This window comes from Procambarus clarkii, chromosome 7 (genome assembly GCF_040958095.1).
Source record: "Procambarus clarkii isolate CNS0578487 chromosome 7, FALCON_Pclarkii_2.0, whole genome shotgun sequence".
Lineage (NCBI taxonomy): Eukaryota > Metazoa > Arthropoda > Malacostraca > Decapoda > Cambaridae > Procambarus > Procambarus clarkii.
The window spans coordinates 21,907,379-21,925,629 of NC_091156.1; positions in this window are offsets into that span (position 1 = coordinate 21,907,379).

The following is an 18,251-nucleotide window of genomic DNA, read 5'->3' on the forward strand; positions in this document are numbered from 1 at the left end:
TCTCCAACCCTTGGTACTGTCTCCAACCCTTGGTACTGTCTCCAACCCTTGGTACTGTCTCCAACCCTTGGTACTGTCTCCAACCCTTGGTACTGTCTCCAACCCTTGGTACTGTCTCCAACCCTTGGTACTGTCTCCATCCCTTGGTACTGTCTCCAACCCTTGGTACTGTCTCCAACCCTTGGTACTGTCTCCATCCCTTGGTACTGTCTCCATCCCTTGGTACTGTCTCCATCCCTTGGTACTGTCTCCATCCCTTGGTACTGTCTCCAACCCTTGGTACTGTCTCCAACCCTTGGTACTGTCTCCAACCCTTGGTACTGTCTCCATCCCATGGTACTGTCTCCAACCCTTGGTACTGTCTCCAACCCTTGCTACTGTCTCCAACCCTTGCTACTGTCTCCAACCCTTGGTACTGTCTCCAACCCTTGCTACTGTCTCCAACCCTTGGTACTGTCTCCAACCCTTGGTACTGTCTCCAACCCTTGGTACTGTCTCCAACCCTTGGTACTGTCTCCATCCCTTGGTACTGTCTCCATCCCTTGGTACTGTCTCCAACCCTTGGTACTGTCTCCAACCCTTGGTACTGTCTCCATCCCTTGGTACTGTCTCCAACCCTTGGTACTGTCTCCAACCCTTGGTACTGTCTTCATCCCTTGGTACTGTCTCCAACCCTTGGTACTGTCTCCAACCCTTGGTACTGTGTCCAACCCTTGCTACTGTCTCCAACCCTTGGTACTGTCTCCATCCCTTGGTACTGTCTCCAACCCTTGGTACTGTCTCCAACCCTTGGTACTGTCTCCAACCCTTGGTACTGTCTCCAACCCTTGGTACTGTCTCCAACCCTTGGTACTGTCTCCAACCCTTGGTACTGTCTCCATCCCTTGGTACTGTCTCCAACCCTTGCTACTGTCTCCAACTCTTGGTACTGTCTCCAACCCTTGCTACTGTCTCCAACCCTTGGTACTGTCTCCAACCCTTGGTACTGTCTCCAACCCATGCTACTGTCTCCAACCCTTGGTACTGTCTCCAACCCTTGGTACTGTCTCCATCCCTTGGTACTGTCTCCATCCCTTGGTACTGTCTCCAACCCTTGGTACTGTCTCCAACCCTTGGTACTGTCTCCATCCCTTGGTACTGTCTCCATCCCTTGGTACTGTCTCCATCCCTTGGTACTGTCTCCATCCCTTGGTACTGTCTCCATCCCTTGGTACTGTCTCCATCCCTTGGTACTGTCTCCAACCCTAGGTACTGTCTCCAACCCTTGGTACTGTCTCCATCCCTTGGTACTGTCTCCAACCCTTGGTACTGTCTCCAACCCTTGGTACTGTCTCCAACCCCTGCTACTGTCTCCAACCCTTGGTACTGTCTCCATCCCTTGGTACTGTCTGCAACCCTTGGTACTGTCTCCATCCCTTGGTACTGTCTCCAACCCTTGGTACTGTCTCCAACCCTTGGTACTGTCTCCATCCCTTGGTACTGTCTCCAACCCTTGGTACTGTCTCCAACCCTTGGTACTGTCTTCATCCCTTGGCACTGTCTCCAACCCTTGGTACTGTCTCCAACCCCTGGTACTGTCTCCAACCCTTGCTACTGTCTCCAACCCTTGGTACTGTCTCCATCCCTTGGTACTGTCTCCAACCCTTGGTACTGTCTCCAACCCTTGGTACTGTCTCCAACCCTTGCTACTGTCTCCAACCCTTGGTACTGTCTCCATCCCTTGGTACTGTCTCCAACCCTTGCTACTGTCTCCAACCCTTGCTACTGTCTCCAACTCTTGCTACTGTCTCCAACCCTTGGTACTGTCTCCAACCCTTGCTACTGTCTCCATCCCTTGGTACTGTCTCCATCCCTTGGTACTGTCTCCATCCCTTGGTACTGTCTCCATCCCTTGGTACTGTCTCCATCCCTTGGTACTGTCTCCATCCCTTACTACTGTCTCCATCCCGTGGTACTGTCTCCATCCCGTGGTACTGTCTCCAACCCATGGTACTGTCTCCATCCCTTGGTACTGTCTCCATCCCTTGGTACTGTCTCCATCCCTTGGTACTGTCTCCATCCCTTGGTACTGTCTCCATCCCTTGGTACTGTCTCCAACCCTTGGTACTGTCTCCATCCCTTGGTACTGTCTCCATCCCTTGGTACTGTCTCCAACCCTTGGTACTGTCTCCAACCCTTGGTACTGTCTCCAACCCTTGGTACTGTCTACACACTGAGGACAGGACTCAACACCCAGCACTGAGGACGGGACTCAACACCCAGCACTGAGGACGGGACTCAACACCCAGCACTGAGGACGGGACTCAGCACCCAGCACTGAGGACGGGACTCAGCACCCAGCACTGAGGACGGGACTCAGCACCCAGCACTGAGGACGGGACTCAGCACCCAGCACTGAGGACGGGACTCAACACCCAGCACTGAGGACGGGACTCAACACCCAGCACTGAGGACGGGACTCAACACTTGTGGTGCTGTGTGTTGCTGGGAAAGTCTTGGTTGTTGGGTTGATATAAAGTCATTGCTTGGTTGCCGACTTTAATACTTATAACGGTACATGACTGGCAGCGGCACCGCCTTGACCACTGTCTACGTGAATGTGAACACCTGAGAGACATTAGGAATATGTGTAGAATAATAAACCCCACATTGTTTGAGTTAGGAAAACACTATTTGTCAAATATTGATACTGTTCTTAAAAGATTTTCACATTTTGCACCCGCAAGATAACGTAAGCTTTTAAGGGTTGACAGATGTTAATCTTCTTGTTTGAGGAGCTGTTCACTTGAAACAGTTAAGCAAGTCCCAGCTGTGTCTGGGTACAAGTGACAGGATGAACAACCCAGCGGGTTTTCTTCCTATTGGGGAGTGTTGTACATGCTGCTATGGCGGTATGTCCACTCACAGGATGAGTGGCGCTGCCCAATACTGTCACTATGGCGGTGTGTTCACTCACAGGATGAGTGGCGCTGCCCAATACTGTCACTATGGCGGTGTGTCCACTCACAGGATGAGTGGCGCTGCCCAATACTGTCACTATGGCGATGTGTCCGCTCACAGGATGAGTGGCGCTGCCCAATACTGTCACTATGGCGGTGTGTCCACTCACAGGATGAGTGGCGCTGCCCAATACTGTCACTATGGCGGTGTGTTCACTCACAGGATGAGTGGCGCTGCCCAATACTGTCACTATGGCGGTGTGTCCGCTCACAGGATGAGTGGCGCTGCCCAATACTGTCACTATGGCGGTGTGTTCACTCACAGGATGAGTGGCGCTGCCCAATACTGTCACTATGGCGGAGTGTCCACTCACAGGATGAGTGGCGCTGCCCAATACTGTCACCATGCCGGTGTGTCCACTCACAGGATGAGTGCTGCTGCCCAATACTGTCACTATGGCGGTGTGTCCACTCACAAGATGAGTGGCACTGCCCAATACTGTCACTATGGCGGTGTGTCCACTCACAAGATGAGTGGCGCTGCCCAATACTGTCACTATGGCGGTGTGTCCACTCACAGGATGAGTGGCGCTGCCCAATACTGTCACTATGGTGGCGTGTCCACTCACAAGATGAGTGGCGCTGCCCAATACTGTCACTATGGCGGTGTGTCCACTCACAGGATGAGTGGCGCTGCCCAATACTGTCACTATGGCGGTGTGTCCACTCACAGGATGAGTGGCGCTGCCCAATACTGTCACTATGGCGGTGTGTCCACTCACAAGATGGGTGGCGCTGCCCAATACTGTCACTATGGCGGTGTGTCCACTCACAGGATGAGTGGCACTGCCCAATAAACTCGCCCCTCGGGGCAAAATTTAAAAAAAAAAATTGGCAGCGTCCAAGCTTGGCGGGCGTCCTATACGATCTGTTGTTTACCTTCTCTCAGGTGTATGAAACATTGCACGTACAAACGGATGGCGCCGTTTGCTATGAACATTTATTTATTTATTTATTTATTTATGTATTTATTTATATACATTGTGGGTTAACTAATGAAATGATAAAAAAAAGTGAGAGAAACTGTACTACAAAGTTACAAAATATTGAATGAGAGATCTGCATTATTCAAACAATATTAAATTTAGTTTAGCATAACAAGTAAATACTTTTCATTACATAGGAACACAATTAATCATCAAATCGTGTAGGGCGTTTAACATGACGTTTAGGACGAGAGTCCTTAAACACAAGAATATCCCTTGATAATTTTTTTGTTGAGTTATAATTAATTTGGTCTTTATTGTTTGTACGACTTTGCGCTTCATAATTTTTTACACTAGTTGGAATCACTTTGAAATATGCCATATTACGTGTTATACTATGATCTCTATTACTAGCTGTTACCATAGTTCCTTTTACACTAATCACTTTATATGGTTTTGTATCATACGGCATATCTAGCTTTCCCTCTTTTTTTCTTTTTAACGAGAACAGTATCTCCAACCTTTATGAATTGTTCCTTTGCACGTTGATCATGAGCAATTTTCATTTTGCCCTTGATTAGTGCATCCTTCTGAGCGAGACGTTTATCCGTTACCTCGGCTGGCATGACAGGTAGTGTGAGCCTCATAGGACGTCCAAATAAAAGTTCGCCGGGCGACTTGCCCAGTGTTCCATGTGGAACTACCGTACTCCACAAGTGTTATTACCTTCACTGTCACCTGAGACTGGTTGTAATAACATGTTGTCTTGTACATTATTAACATTCTGGATGTGAGGTGCAATATTGTGTTTGTCACCTCGACCCCTATGACCTGACCCTCGTACAGTGCTTTTATTCACTGACTGTGGTTTCTTTAGTGTGGAACGACACATAGCACCAAAATGACCAAGTTTTCCACACTCATAACACTTCTTACCTTGAGCAGGACAAACATTATCTTGGTGCGGGTAGTCTCCTCCACTATTGTAACATTTATTGTTGACAACCTCTGATGTGAGTCGTTGTGACTGCTTGAGTCTTGTTCCATGACTCCAGGTGTGATGTGGTTCTCGGCTCAAAGTGCTGTTGGGTTTGTCACCTCCTATGATCACGGTGTCCTCCCTGAACCTTACGTACCTCATCACTGTTAGTAAAAGTGGCAGAACCGTTGTTGGCACTGCACTCCATGACACGAGCATCACGTGCAGCATCTTCCATTCGACGAGCCATACCCAGTATCTTGGTAAGAGAACTGTCATCATCAACAAGTTCTAGAGCTCTTCGACGGAGACGTGTAGATGTGCATGTTTCAATTATTTGCTGTTTGATTTCTTTGTCAACATCAGCAAACTCACAATGGGCTGCTAAACCCTGCAGACGTGTGTGGTATTGATCCACAGTTTCATTACAGAGTTGTCTGGCTCTCCTGAAATGCATAATTTCCATAGCAGTGTTTTGTCTACGTTTGAAAATGTTCAGTTAATTTGGCTTTGGCAGTGTCATAATCTTTGGCACCACCAGTGTCTTTCAGTGTGTCAAAGATGTCACAAACTCTATCACCTGCATAATGAAGTAGAAAGGCACGCTTTCTTTCAGCACTTTTGATGTCAGAAACTATCAACAAATTTTCAAACCTTTTAAACCATTTGGTCTACCTCTGTGACAGGTTTGTCTGGTCACAGTCAGGATCAAATGCAGGAAACTGAGGTATATTTGTCATTTTTGCTGTATAAATGTGAACTTTTCACTTTAATGTTCCTCAGAATTCTACACTTACTGTACTGTGTATGTTAGCTAAGAAGTCATGTGTAATTACTTTAATTTTGCAAAGTACACAAATATTTTAATGCTAAACTTCACAATAGTGCACAATACTCCAGCAACTGACTTCTTACCTAACTCCTTACCTTGTGTACATGTGGTGTTGTTCCAACTCACAGCTGCACAGCAGTTGGCACAGCAGTTGTTAGCAATGTTGTTTGATGAGTTTTAAGCACTGTCAACACAGCAGACAGTTCACAGCATGAAGCATTGTGTAGCACAGAGCGTCGTTTTGTACACAGCATCGGTAGATATCACACAGCTTCCTCAGCACACAGCTTCCTCAGCACACAGCTCCAGTTAGCACAAAGCATCAGTCAGCACAAAGCTCCAGTTAGCACAAAGCATCAGTCAGCACAAAGCTCCAGTTAGCACAAAGCATCAGTCAGCACAAAGCTCCAGTTGGCACATAGAATTGCTAGCACACAGCGTTGGTCAGCACACAGCATTGGTTAGCACGCAGTATTGGTAAGCATTTGTATGGTGCTCACAGCACGGTTCCTCCTGGGCGAGACAGCATGCTTCTCTCTTGTGTTTTGAGCTGGGCAAGTACCCGCGTTCACAGTTCATCCTCGTCGCCAGTGTGGTGTTCGGTGTTGTTGTGGAAGTCTTGGTTCTTGGGTTGATATAAAGCCATTGCTTGGTTGCCGACTTTAATACTTAGAATGATACATAACTGGCAGCGTCCAAGCTTCTTCTTCTTCTTCTTGATAGTAGGTGCCGTTTGCATGAAGGGTTTGTCCTCCCGATGACTGCACCAGTACACATGTTGGTAGAGGCGTTTATGGTGAAGATGATAAGAGTTTCAAAAGTGCTTGTTGCGTTGTGGTGTAGACAGAGGAGCGGCGACTAGAACAGAGGTGTGTGTTAGAGGGAGACTTGCCGCACTGTAGGACGGTGTGTTGTGTTTATGGCGTCAGCTGATCCTTGGTGCTGCGATGAGGCAGTTGTTTTCTGTGTTTAGCTGTTGGTGGCGCCAGGTATAAATGTGGCGCGGGTCAGATGTGACCCAATTTGTTGGTCGATTGGAGATATTTAGCCAGTGCTTTGACTATTTGGTATTTTTCTTGTAACGAGTGGTCACCGCCTCCTAATATCTGCTCGATGGTAAAGGGTATGTTAAGTGAGATAAGTACTTGTTTGAAATTTACTCTGGCACTATAATGTCGGAAGCAGTGCAGGAGATAGTGTTCGACTGTTTCAGGCACCTGACAGTGGATGTAGAGTTCGTTGATGTCTGTTCTGTACTTAGAGCTGTGTGCTGCTAGTTTGGTGTGTCCCAGCCTTAATCTGGTCATCGCTACATCAATTTCTCTGCTTTTATATCTGACATGTTTCCAAGTTTCTCCATTTCTTTTTAATGGACCCATAGTATAAGGGTGAGCATGACGTTTTCCATTTCGTCGCAAAATCTTGGGTGATGGTATTTTTGAAGGCTCCTTTACGTGCAACATGGGGAATTGGATGACGGGTAATGTGAGGTGTGTTGTGCATTGCTTTGGCTAGTTGATCTACTAGTTCATTATGGAGAATACCACAATGCGCTGGCACCCATTGGATAGAGGTATCATAACCGTTCAATCGATGTTCATGAAGAAGTTGAAGACGTGGGTAAACAAACTCCTTGCACGTTGTTGAAGAGTACGTAATTGCTTGAATCGCACTCTTGGAGTCACTGCAGATTGTAAATGTCCCGATTGGTAATGTGATTATTTGGAGAGCTTGATATAAGGCATATAATTCAGCTGTGAAAACAGATAGTTGGTTTGGTAACCGCCATCCCTGCTTGAGATGGTATTCCGGTATCCATACAGCGCTAGTGACCGAGGGTACGTTGTTCTTGATGATGCGAGATCCATCTGTATAAATCGCTGTGGTATTTGGGTAGCAATTTTTCATTGTTGAGAGAAAGACTGAGGCTATGGCTGAGTTTGGTGCAGACTTTGGAATGTTGTCTTCGAGTTGTATTGCTGTATTAGGAGTTGTATAAAGCCAGGGTGGAATAGGGGGAACAGTAAGTTGGGTTTCCGAGTTTTGGAGTAGAGAGAGGTCTATATTGAGGTTATTTGTAGCCCGTGTGAGGAAAGGTTGTGAGTGATTGGTTGGGAAGCGGGGGTTATGTGGGTTAACTGTTGGGTTAATTTTTGATCTGTATGGGTGTGTCTGGTGAGCAGTGGTACAGAGTAACAGATAGTTGGCACACATTATGTCTCGTCTGGTGGCTAGGCTTGTGAGGCCCGTTTCCCCGTAAAGACCGAGGATAGTAGTGGAACGCATTGTGCCACATATAAGTCGCATGGCATTGTTTTGTATGACCTCTAGGCTCTGTAGGTTAGTGGGCGCCGCCGACGCATATGCTTGGCAACAATAGTCTAGTTGGCTGCGAATGTAGGTTGTATAGAAACGGAGCAGGATTTTATGGTGTGCTCCCCAGGTGGTGCCAGTGAGGGCTTTCAGTATGGCGAGTCGGGGGTTGTGTCGTCTGTTTAAGGTGTTGAATGTGTGCTTTCCAGGTAAGTGAGGGCGAGTCTAAGTGCATGCCAAGGTATTTATGTTCTCGTACGTGTTGGATGGGAGTGTTGTGTATTGTGAGGGTGGGTAGATGAACAAGTCTTTTTTTAGTGAAAATTTGATAATAGGTTTTGGTAGTACTAACTTGAAGGCCCCATTGTTGTGTCCAATCTATGAGGTGATCAAGTGCTGTTTGCATTGTTGAGACTGTATTAGGTAAGGCGTTGTCTGAATAATACAGTGTTAAGCCGTCGGCGTACGCCGAGAGGTGAACAGGATGGGTGTTAGGCAAATCTGCTAAGAATGCAGCAAAAAGGGTTGGGCTTAGTATGGAGCCTTGTGGGACACCCGTTTGTATTGGGATGTCATCGGAAAACTCGCCTTGTATATAGACTTTAGAGGTCCTGTTCGTAAGATAGGATTTTAACCATAAAAGTAATCTTCCCTGTACGCCTAAACACGCAAGCTTTGCGAGGAGGCAAGTATGAGGAATGCTATCAAAAGCTCCTTTGAGGTCTAAGTAGAGAACAATACAAAATTTGCTGCTTCTGAGGGAGGTGCGGATTTCATGTTCAAGGCAAAGTATTTGATCGAGTGTGGAGCATTGCGGTCGAAATCCAGCTTGGAGTGACGGTATAATATTAGTATATTCTAGGTACCATTGGAGGCGAGTATGTACTAGCCTTTCCATGACTTTACTGAGACATGATAGTAGGGAAATAGGTCTATATGACGCAGGTTGGGATGGGTCTTTTCCTGGTTTAAGGAACGGAAGAATAATACTGGTCTGCCATTGTGAGGGAATATTTCTGCGAGTCCAGCATAGGTTGTAATAGTTTAGGAGAGCACTATGTGCAGTTGATGGAAGATGTTTAACGAGTTCATATGGAATTCCATCTTCTCCAGGTGCCTTGCCAAGAGGTAGGCGGGTTAAGGCTAATTGTAGCTCGCTTAAGGTGTGCGAGGCCGACGACGCACACCTTATTCGACGTATTCTTATTCGGTTGTCGACGCCGGGCATGGGTAGCAGTATGGCACGGTCAATTTCTTGTCTGAGGGGGAGTTCTTGGGCATGAAAGAAGGGTGTTGAGAGGGTAACTTTAAGACATTCAGCAAGAACATTTGCACGCTCCTGAGGTGTTTGACAGAGTGAACCGTTGATCATCAGGGGAAACGAAGGGAATGTTGGGCGACCTTTAATGCTGTTAAATGTAGCCCAGACTTTTGAATGTGGCGTAGTGGGTGTGAGGCTATCACAAAATTTTGCCCATGATGCTCGTTTTGCTGACAGTATGGTTGTGTTGGCTTCTGCTGTAGCCCGCCGGAGATTAACCCAGTTCTGTAGGGAGGGTTGACGTCTTTGTTTTTGTATGGCTCGTCGGCGTAAAGCGACTGTTCGTGCACATTCCGCGTTCCACCACGGTTTAAGTGGTTTGTTGGACCTATGTCCTGAAGTTTTCTTAAGCATTTGGGTGGCTGCAGAATTTATGGCCGAGGTGAATGTGGACAGTCGCGTGTTGGGGTCTACATCGTCTGTATCTGGGAGACAGACAGTATCAGCCCATTTTTTCTTATCTAGTTTCGTAATGTTCCACTTAGGGAGCGTTAGGGGGTGGGTTGGTGGCTGAAAGTTAGTAAATTTTATAATGAGGGGTTTGTGGTCACTACCAATATCTGGTCCAGTATGAAACTGTAGTTCATGTTGAAAGTGTGCGGAGCCAAAACAGATGTCCAGTGAGGCTTCATAATTGGTTAAAGTAGGTTGTAGTTAAAGTAGGTTGTAGTTAAAGTAGGTTGTAGTTAAAGTAGGTTGGAAGGTAGGGCGGCGAAAGAAGAATATCTGGTGTAGTGTCTCAGTAGTTATATAAATCGGTGCCTGCAGTATTCTGGGCACCTCTACTCCATGTGGGGTGGTTGGCATTGAGATCACCTGTAACAATGATCAGTTGCCGTAATTGGTTTAGATAGAATTCTAGTTCATTTAAACTTATTGTGCCACCAGGGTTGTATATACCCAGAAAGGATATGTGTGTACCATTGTAGGGTATTAGGCATGCTAAAATTTCTAGTTTACCATTCACGAAATGTGTAAGCGTTACAGGTTTACATGTCATGTTACTCCGTGTTAGGAGGAAAATACCACCACCCATACGGTTTGGTCTGTCCAGTCTCTGCATCTGAAAGTTTTTAAAAATAGGATTTTGTTTGGGAGTGAGCCAGGATTCGGTTATGAAAGCTAAGTCCGGTTTGGATGAGTAAAGAAATTGTTTAAGTTCTGTGAGAGATGTTTTAATGCTTTTTGCGTTCCAAGTCATGAAGGTTAGGGGAGCCATTTAGGATGTGTGGGTTATGGATGTGTCTGTTTTCCTTGGCATGCCAGTCGTAGTACGTGTTGGATACCTAGATGTGGATGTGGGCTGTGTCTTACTCTTCGTACTGGCGGTTTGGGTTTGTGGCAAGTCAGCCTGGGGAATGATTTTGGTAAGGCGTGCTAGGGAGTTATTTATGAGTTTTTCTATCATCTGTGCAAACAATGTGTGTCTAGCAATGGTGGCTTTGTTTGGGCGGATGTCAGTGTCTGTAGCTGTTGATGGGATGTCTTTTGGGTCAGCCTCAGGGGTGGGTTGTGTTACTTGTGTAAAGAATTTAGTTAGAAGTCGGTCCAGCGTCTTTTCTAGTGCATTTTCGATGCGTGTGACAAAAGTTTCAACAAGATCCTTTTCAATGCGAGTGACAAGAGTTTCAACAAGATCAGGATTCAGTTGTGCATTTTGTGAGAGATGGTTGGACCCTTGGGTTGTGGGAGTGTCGGTGACAGATATATCAGGTACAAGCAAAGGTTGTGTTTGAGTGTGAGGTAGTGTTTGATGATGGGCTGTTAGGTTGTTTCAGTGCACTACTGTATAGCAGGTTGTTGGTAGGGAGAACCTTAGTTTTTGCTGCTGCTGCTATGTATGAAGGACATTGTTTGAATGTAATGTCGTGGTCGCCACCACAGTTTGAGCAGGTAAGTGTATCTGATGTACAATCTTGCGTGTAATGGGAACCAGAGCATTTCCCACATTTAATGTCTTTGGTGCAGCCTTTCCAGGTATGGTTAAAACCTTTACATTTAAGACACTGAGTGCGACGTGGTATATACACCTCTAGTTTATGGAGGAAGCCATTTAACCAAGTCCTCTCAGGGGGAATGTAGTCTAGAAAGGTAAGCAGAGCAGTGCCTGTATCACTCAGTTCTCCGTTTGTTCTTCAGATAAATTTTTTGATTCCATGGATCGGGATGTCATGTGTCTCAAGTTGTGCTTTGATGTCGTCTACACTGATGTCTACCACATGTCGGATTACATATTTTGTTAATCGGTCCCCTAGTGGTTTGTAGCACTTGACTTTGTGGCCACAGATGTCAGTAATGTCTGAAAGCTTTAGTTCTTCGCCATGTTTGTGGTCCACTGTGATCAGGTTTTTCTGTTTATTTGGTCTCATATTGTGCACGCTGATCCCGAATATCTTGGGAATGGCATTATATAAGATACTTTGTGCCCGGCTATTTCTAAACACATTTTCCTCTTCGCCATCAAAGGCAATGATGAAAGTTTGCAAATCAGAAGAACTTGGCCTACCTTGGTTGAGCGGTGGATGTTGATACTGAGGCCGCGTGGTGCCGGCATGGTCTCTGTTTACCTCTGTAAGTTGGCGGCGTTTCGCCTCCAATCTGTTTGCCTTGCTGTGATGTTTGCGTCCCAGCTTGGCGGGCGTCCTGTACGCTCTGCTGTTTACCTCCTCTCTGGCGCATGAAACGCCACGCGTACAAACGGATGGCGCCATTTGCTGTGAACATGACGACACTCAGCACCGAGGACAGGGCACAGCACCCAGCACTGGACACGCTGTATACACACACTCACATGAGTGCACATAGGCGAGTGCACACACACACACTCAACATATGCAGTCACTAGAGGCACGCGGCCAGCGGGGGTAAATCTTGTGAATTACCCGTGGTAAGTGGAGTCATAAAGTGCTGGTGATGAGAGTGGAAGGTATCGGATATCTGCCTCGCCCTCCCCTCACCAGGAGGAGCAGAACAAGGAGGTGGAGGAGTAGGAGGAGGAGGACAAGGAGGAGCAGGAGTAGAAGTAGGAGGAAGAAAAGTTACTATTCACTTTACACAGCTTATTGAGCTTTGACCAACATTTGTATAAAGATGTGTTGAGCCAGAGTGACAAGCTGGAGTGTGGACGTGTGTGTAGTGTGTGTGGGAGTGGTAGCCAGGGTTGTGTTTGTGTGGAGTGATAGCCAGGATTGTGTGTGTGGAGTGATAGCCAGGATTGTGTGTGTGGAGTGATAGCCAGGGTTGTGTTTGTGTGTGTGTGGAGTGGTAGCCAGGGTTGTGTGTGTGTGGAGTGATAGCCAGGGTTGTGTTTGTGTGGAGTGATAGCCAGGGTTGTGTGTGTGGAGTGATAGCCAGGGTTGTGTGTGTGTGTGTGGAGTGGTAGCCAGGGGTGTGTGTGTGTGTGGAGTGATAGCCAGGGGTGTGTGTGTGTGGAGTGGTAGCCAGGGGTGTGTGTGTGTGTGGAGTGGTAGCCAGGGGTGTGTGTGTGTGTGGAGTGATAGCCAGGGTTGTGTGTGTGGAGTGATAGCCAGGATTGTGTGTGTGCGTGTGTGGAGTGGTAGCCAGGGTTATGTGTGTGTGTGTGTGGAGTGATAGCCAGGGTTATGTGTGTGTGTGTGTGGAGTGATAGCCAGGGGTGTGTGTGTGTGTGGAGTGGTAGCCAGGGTTGTGTGTGTGGAGTGATAGCCAGGGTTGTGTGTGTGGAGTGATAGCCAGGATTGTGTGTGTGTGTGTGTGGAGTGGTAGCCAGGGTTATGTGTGTGGGAGTGGTAGTCAGGGTTGTGTTTGTGTGGAGTGATAGCCAGGGTTGTGTGTGTGTGTGTGTGGAGTGATAGCCAGGGGTGTGTGTGTGGGAGTGGTAGTCAGGGTTGTGTTTGTGTGGAGTGATAGCCAGGGTTGTGTGTGTGTGGAGTGGTAGCCAGGGTTGTGTGTGTGGAGTGATAGCCAGGGTTGTGTGTGTGTGTGTGGAGTGGTAGCCAGGGTTGTGTGTGTGTGTGTGTGGAGTGGTAGCCAGGGTTGTGTGTGTGGAGTGGTAGCCAGGGTTGTGTGTGTGGAGTGATAGCCAGGGTTGTGTGTGTGTGTGTGTGGAGTGGTAGCCAGGGTTGTGTGTGTGTGTGTGTGGAGTGGTAGCCAGGGTTGTGTGTGTGTGTGTGTGGAGTGGTAGCCAGGGTTGTGTGTGTGTGTGTGTGGAGTGGTAGCCAGGGTTGTGTGTGTGGGAGTGATAGCCAGGGTTGTGTGTGTGGAGTGATAGCCAGGGTTGTGTGTGTGTGTGTGTGGAGTGGTAGCCAGGGTTGTGTTTGTATGGAGTGATAGCCAGGGTTATGTGTGTGTGTGTGTGGAGTGGTAGCCAGGGTTGTGTGTGTGGAGTGGTAGCCAGGGTTGTGTGTGTGTGGAGTGGTAGCCAGGGTTGTGTGTGTGTAGAGTGATAGCCAGGGTTGTGTGTGTGGGAGTGATAGCCAGGGTTGTGTGTGTGGAGTGATAGCCAGGGTTGTGTGTGTGTGTGTGTGTGTGGAGTGGTAGCCAGGGTTGTGTTTGTATGGAGTGATAGCCAGGGTTATGTGTGTGTGTGTGTGGAGTGATAGCCAGGGTTGTGTGTGTGGAGTGGTAGCCAGGGTTGTGTGTGTGTGGAGTGATAGCCAGGGTTGTGTGTGTGTGGAGTGATAGCCAGGGTTGTGTGTGTGTGGAGTGATAGCCAGGGTTGTGTGTGTGTGGAGTGATAGCCAGGATTGTGTGTGTGTGGAGTGATAGCCAGGGTTGTGTGTGTGTGGAGTGATAGCCAGGGTTGTGTTTGTATGGAGTGATAGCCAGGATTGTGTGTGTGGAGTGATAGCCAGGGTTGTGTGTGTGTGGAGTGATAGCCAGGGTTGTGTTTGTATGGAGTGATAGCCAGGATTGTGTGTGTGGAGTGATAGCCAGGGTTGTGTGTGTGTGGAGTGGTAGCCAGGGTTGTGTTTGTATGGAGTGATAGCCAGGATTGTGTGTGTGGAGTGATAGCCAGGGTTGTGTGTGTGTGGAGTGATAGCCAGGGTTGTGTTTGTGGGAGTGATAGCCAGGGTTGTGTGTGTGTGGAGTGATAGCCAGGATTGTGTGTGTGGAGTGATAGCCAGGGTTGTGTGTGTGTGGAGTGATAGCCAGGGTTGTGTTTGTATGGAGTGATAGCCAGGATTGTGTGTGTGGAGTGATAGCCAGGGTTGTGTGTGTGGAGTGATAGCCAGGGTTGTGTTTGTATGGAGTGATAGCCAGGATTGTGTGTGTGGAGTGATAGCCAGGGTTGTGTGTGTGTGGAGTGATAGCCAGGGTTGTGTTTGTGGGAGTGATAGCCAGGGTTGTGTGTGTGTGGAGTGATAGCCAGGATTGTGTGTGTGTGGAGTGATAGCCAGGGTTGTGTGTGTGGAGTGATAGCCAAGGTTGTGTTTGTGTGGAGTGATAGCCAGGGTTGTGTGTGTGTGGAGTGGTAGCCAGGGTTGTGTGTGTGTGGAGTGATAGCCAGGGTTATGTGTGTGTGTGGAGTGATAGCCAGGGTTGTGTTTGTGTGGAGTGATAGCCAGGGTTATGTGTGTGTGGAGTGGTAGCCAGGGTTGTGTGTGTGGAGTGGTAGCCAGGGTTGTGTGTGTGTGTGGAGTGATAGCCAGGGTTGTGTGTGTGGAGTGGTAGCCAGGAGTGTGTGTGTGTGGAGTGGTAGCCAGGGTTGTGTGTGTGTGGAGTGGTAGCCAGGGTTGTGTGTGTGTGGAGTGGTAGCCAGGGTTATGTGTGTGTGGAGTGATAGCCAGGATTGTGTGTGTGGAGTGATAGCCAGGGTTGTGTTTGTGTGGAGTGATAGCCAGGGTTATGTGTGTGTGGAGTGGTAGCCAGGGTTGTGTGTGTGGAGTGGTAGCCAGGGTTGTGTGTGTGTGGAGTGGTAGCCAGGGTTATGTGTGTGTGGAGTGATAGCCAGGATTGTGTGTGTGGAGTGATAGCCAGGGTTGTGTTTGTGTGGAGTGATAGCCAGGGTTATGTGTGTGTGGAGTGGTAGCCAGGGTTGTGTGTGTGTGGAGTGGTAGCCAGGGTTGTGTGTGTGTGTGGAGTGATAGCCAGGGTTGTGTGTGTGGAGTGGTAGCCAGGAGTGTGTGTGTGTGGAGTGGTAGCCAGGGTTGTGTGTGTGTGGAGTGGTAGCCAGGGTTATGTGTGTGTGGAGTGATAGCCAGGATTGTGTGTGTGTGGAGTGATAGCCAGGGTTGTGTTTGTGTGGAGTGATAGCCAGGGTTATGTGTGTGTGGAGTGGTAGCCAGGGTTGTGTGTGTGGAGTGGTAGCCAGGGTTGTGTGTGTGTGTGGAGTGATAGCCAGGGTTGTGTGTGTGGAGTGGTAGCCAGGAGTGTGTGTGTGTGGAGTGGTAGCCAGGGTTGTGTGTGTGTGGAGTGGTAGCCAGGGTTGTGTGTGTGTGGAGTGGTAGCCAGGGGTGTGTGTGTGTGTGGAGTGATAGCCAGGGTTGTGTGTGTGGAGTGGTAGCCAGGGGTGTGTGTGTGTGGAGTTATAGCCAGGGTTGTGTGTGTGTGTGGAGTGGTAGCCAGGGGTGTGTGTGTGTGGAGTGGTAGCCAGAGGTGTGTGTGTGTGGAGTGGTAGCCAGGGTTGTGTGTGAGTGTGGAGTGATAGCCAGGGGTGTGTGTGTGTGGAGTGGTAGCCAGGGTTGTGTGTGTGGAGTGGTAGCCAGGGTTGTGTGTGTGTGGAGTGGTAGCCAGGGGTGTGTGTGTGTTGAGTGGTAGCCAGAGGTGTGTGTGTGTGGAGTGGTAGCCAGGGTTGTGTGTGAGTGTGGAGTGATAGCCAGGGGTGTGTGTGTGTGGAGTGGTAGCCAGGGGTGTGTGTGTGTGTGGAGTGGTAGCCAGGGTTGTGTGTGTGTGTGGAGTGGTAGCCAGGGTTGTGTGTGTGTGGAGTGATAGCCAGGGGTGTGTGTGTGTGTGGAGTGGTAGCCAGGGTTGTGTGTGTGTGGAGTGGTAGCCAGGGGTGTGTGTGTGTGGAGTGGTAGCCAGGGTTGTGTGTGTGTGTGGAGTGGTAGCCAGGGTTGTGTGTGTGTGTGGAGTGGTAGCCAGGGTTGTGTGTGTGTGGAGTGGTAGCCAGGGGTGTGTGTGTGTGTGGAGTGGTAGCCAGGGTTGTGTGTGTGTGTGGAGTGGTAGCCAGGGTTGTGTGTGTGTGTGGAGTGGTAGCCAGGGGTGTGTGTGTGTGGAGTGGTAGCCAGGGTTGTGTGTGTGTTGAGTGGTAGCCAGAGGTGTGTGTGTGTGGAGTGGTAGCCAGGGGTGTGTGTGTGTGTGGAGTGATAGCCAGGGTTGTGTGTGTGTGGAGTGGTAGCCAGGGTTGTGTGTGTGGAGTGATAGCCAGGGTTGTGTGTGTGGAGTGATAGCCAGGGTTGTGTGAGTGTGGAGTGGTAGCCAGGGGTGTGTGTGTGTGGAGTGGTAGCCAGGGTTGTGTGAGTGTGGAGTGGTAGCCAGGGGTGTGTGTGCGTGGAGTGATAGCCAGGGTTGTGTGTGTGTGGAGTGGTAGCCAGGGGTGTGTGTGTGTGGAGTGGTAGCCAGGGGTGTGTGTGTGTGGAGTGGTAGCCAGGGTTGTGTGTGTGTGGAGTGGTAGCCAGGGGTGTGTGTGTGTGTGGAGTGGTAGCCAGGGTTGTGTGTGTGTGTGGAGTGGTAGCCAGGGTTGTGTGTGTGTGTGGAGTGGTAGCCAGGGTTGTGTGTGTGTGGAGTGGTAGCCAGGGGTGTGTGTGTGTGTGGAGTGGTAGCCAGGGTTGTGTGTGTGGAGTGGTAGCCAGGGTTGTGTGAGTGTGGAGTTATAGCCAGGGGTGTGTGTGTGTGTGGAGTGGTAGCCAGGGGTGTGTGTGTGTGGAGTGGTAGCCAGGGGTGTGTGTGTGTGTGGAGTGGTAGCCAGGGTTGTGTGTGTGGAGTGGTAGCCAGGGTTGTGTGAGTGTGGAGTTATAGCCAGGGTTGTGTGAGTGTGGAGTGGTAGCCAGGGGTGTGTGTGTGTGGAGTGGTAGCCAGGGGTGTGTGTGTGTGGAGTGGTAGCCAGGGGTGTGTGTGTGTGGAGTGGTAGCCAGGGGTGTGTGTGTGTGGAGTGGTAGCCAGGGGTGTGTGTGTGTGTGGAGTGGTAGCCAGGGTTGTGTGTGTGGAGTGGTAGCCAGGGTTGTGTGAGTGTGGAGTTATAGCCAGGGTTGTGTGTGTGTGGAGTGGTAGCCAGGGGTGTGTGTGTGTGGAGTGGTAGCCAGGGGTGTGTGTGTGTGGAGTGGTAGCCAGGGGTGTGTGTGTGTGGAGTGGTAGCCAGGGGTGTGTGTGTGTGGAGTGGTAGCCAGGGTTGTGTGAGTGTGGAGTGGTAGCCAGGGGTGTGTGTGTGTGGAGTGGTAGCCAGGGGTGTGTGTGTGTGGAGTGGTAGCCAGGGGTGTGTGTGTGTGGAGTGGTAGCCAGGGGTGTGTGTGTGTGGAGTGGTAGCCAGGGTTGTGTGAGTGTGGAGTGGTAGCCAGGGGTGTGTGTGTGTGGAGTGGTAGCCAGGGTTGTGTGAGTGTGGAGTGGTAGCCAGGGGTGTGTGTGCGTGGAGTGATAGCCAGGGTTGTGTGTGTGTGGAGTGGTAGCCAGGGGTGTGTGTGTGTGGAGTGGTAGCCAGGGTTGTGTGTGTGTGGAGTGATAGCCAGGGTTGTGTGTGTGTGGAGTGATAGCCAGGGGTGTGTGTGTGTGGAGTGGTAGCCAGGGTTGTGTGAGTGTGGAGTGATAGCCAGGGGTGTGTGTGTGTGGAGTGGTAGCCAGGGGTGTGTGTGTGTGGAGTGGTAGCCAGGGGTGTGTGTGTGTGGAGTGATAGCCAGGGTTGTGTGTGTGTGGAGTGATAGCCAGGGGTGTGTGTGTGTGGAGTGGTAGCCAGGGGTGTGTGTGTGTG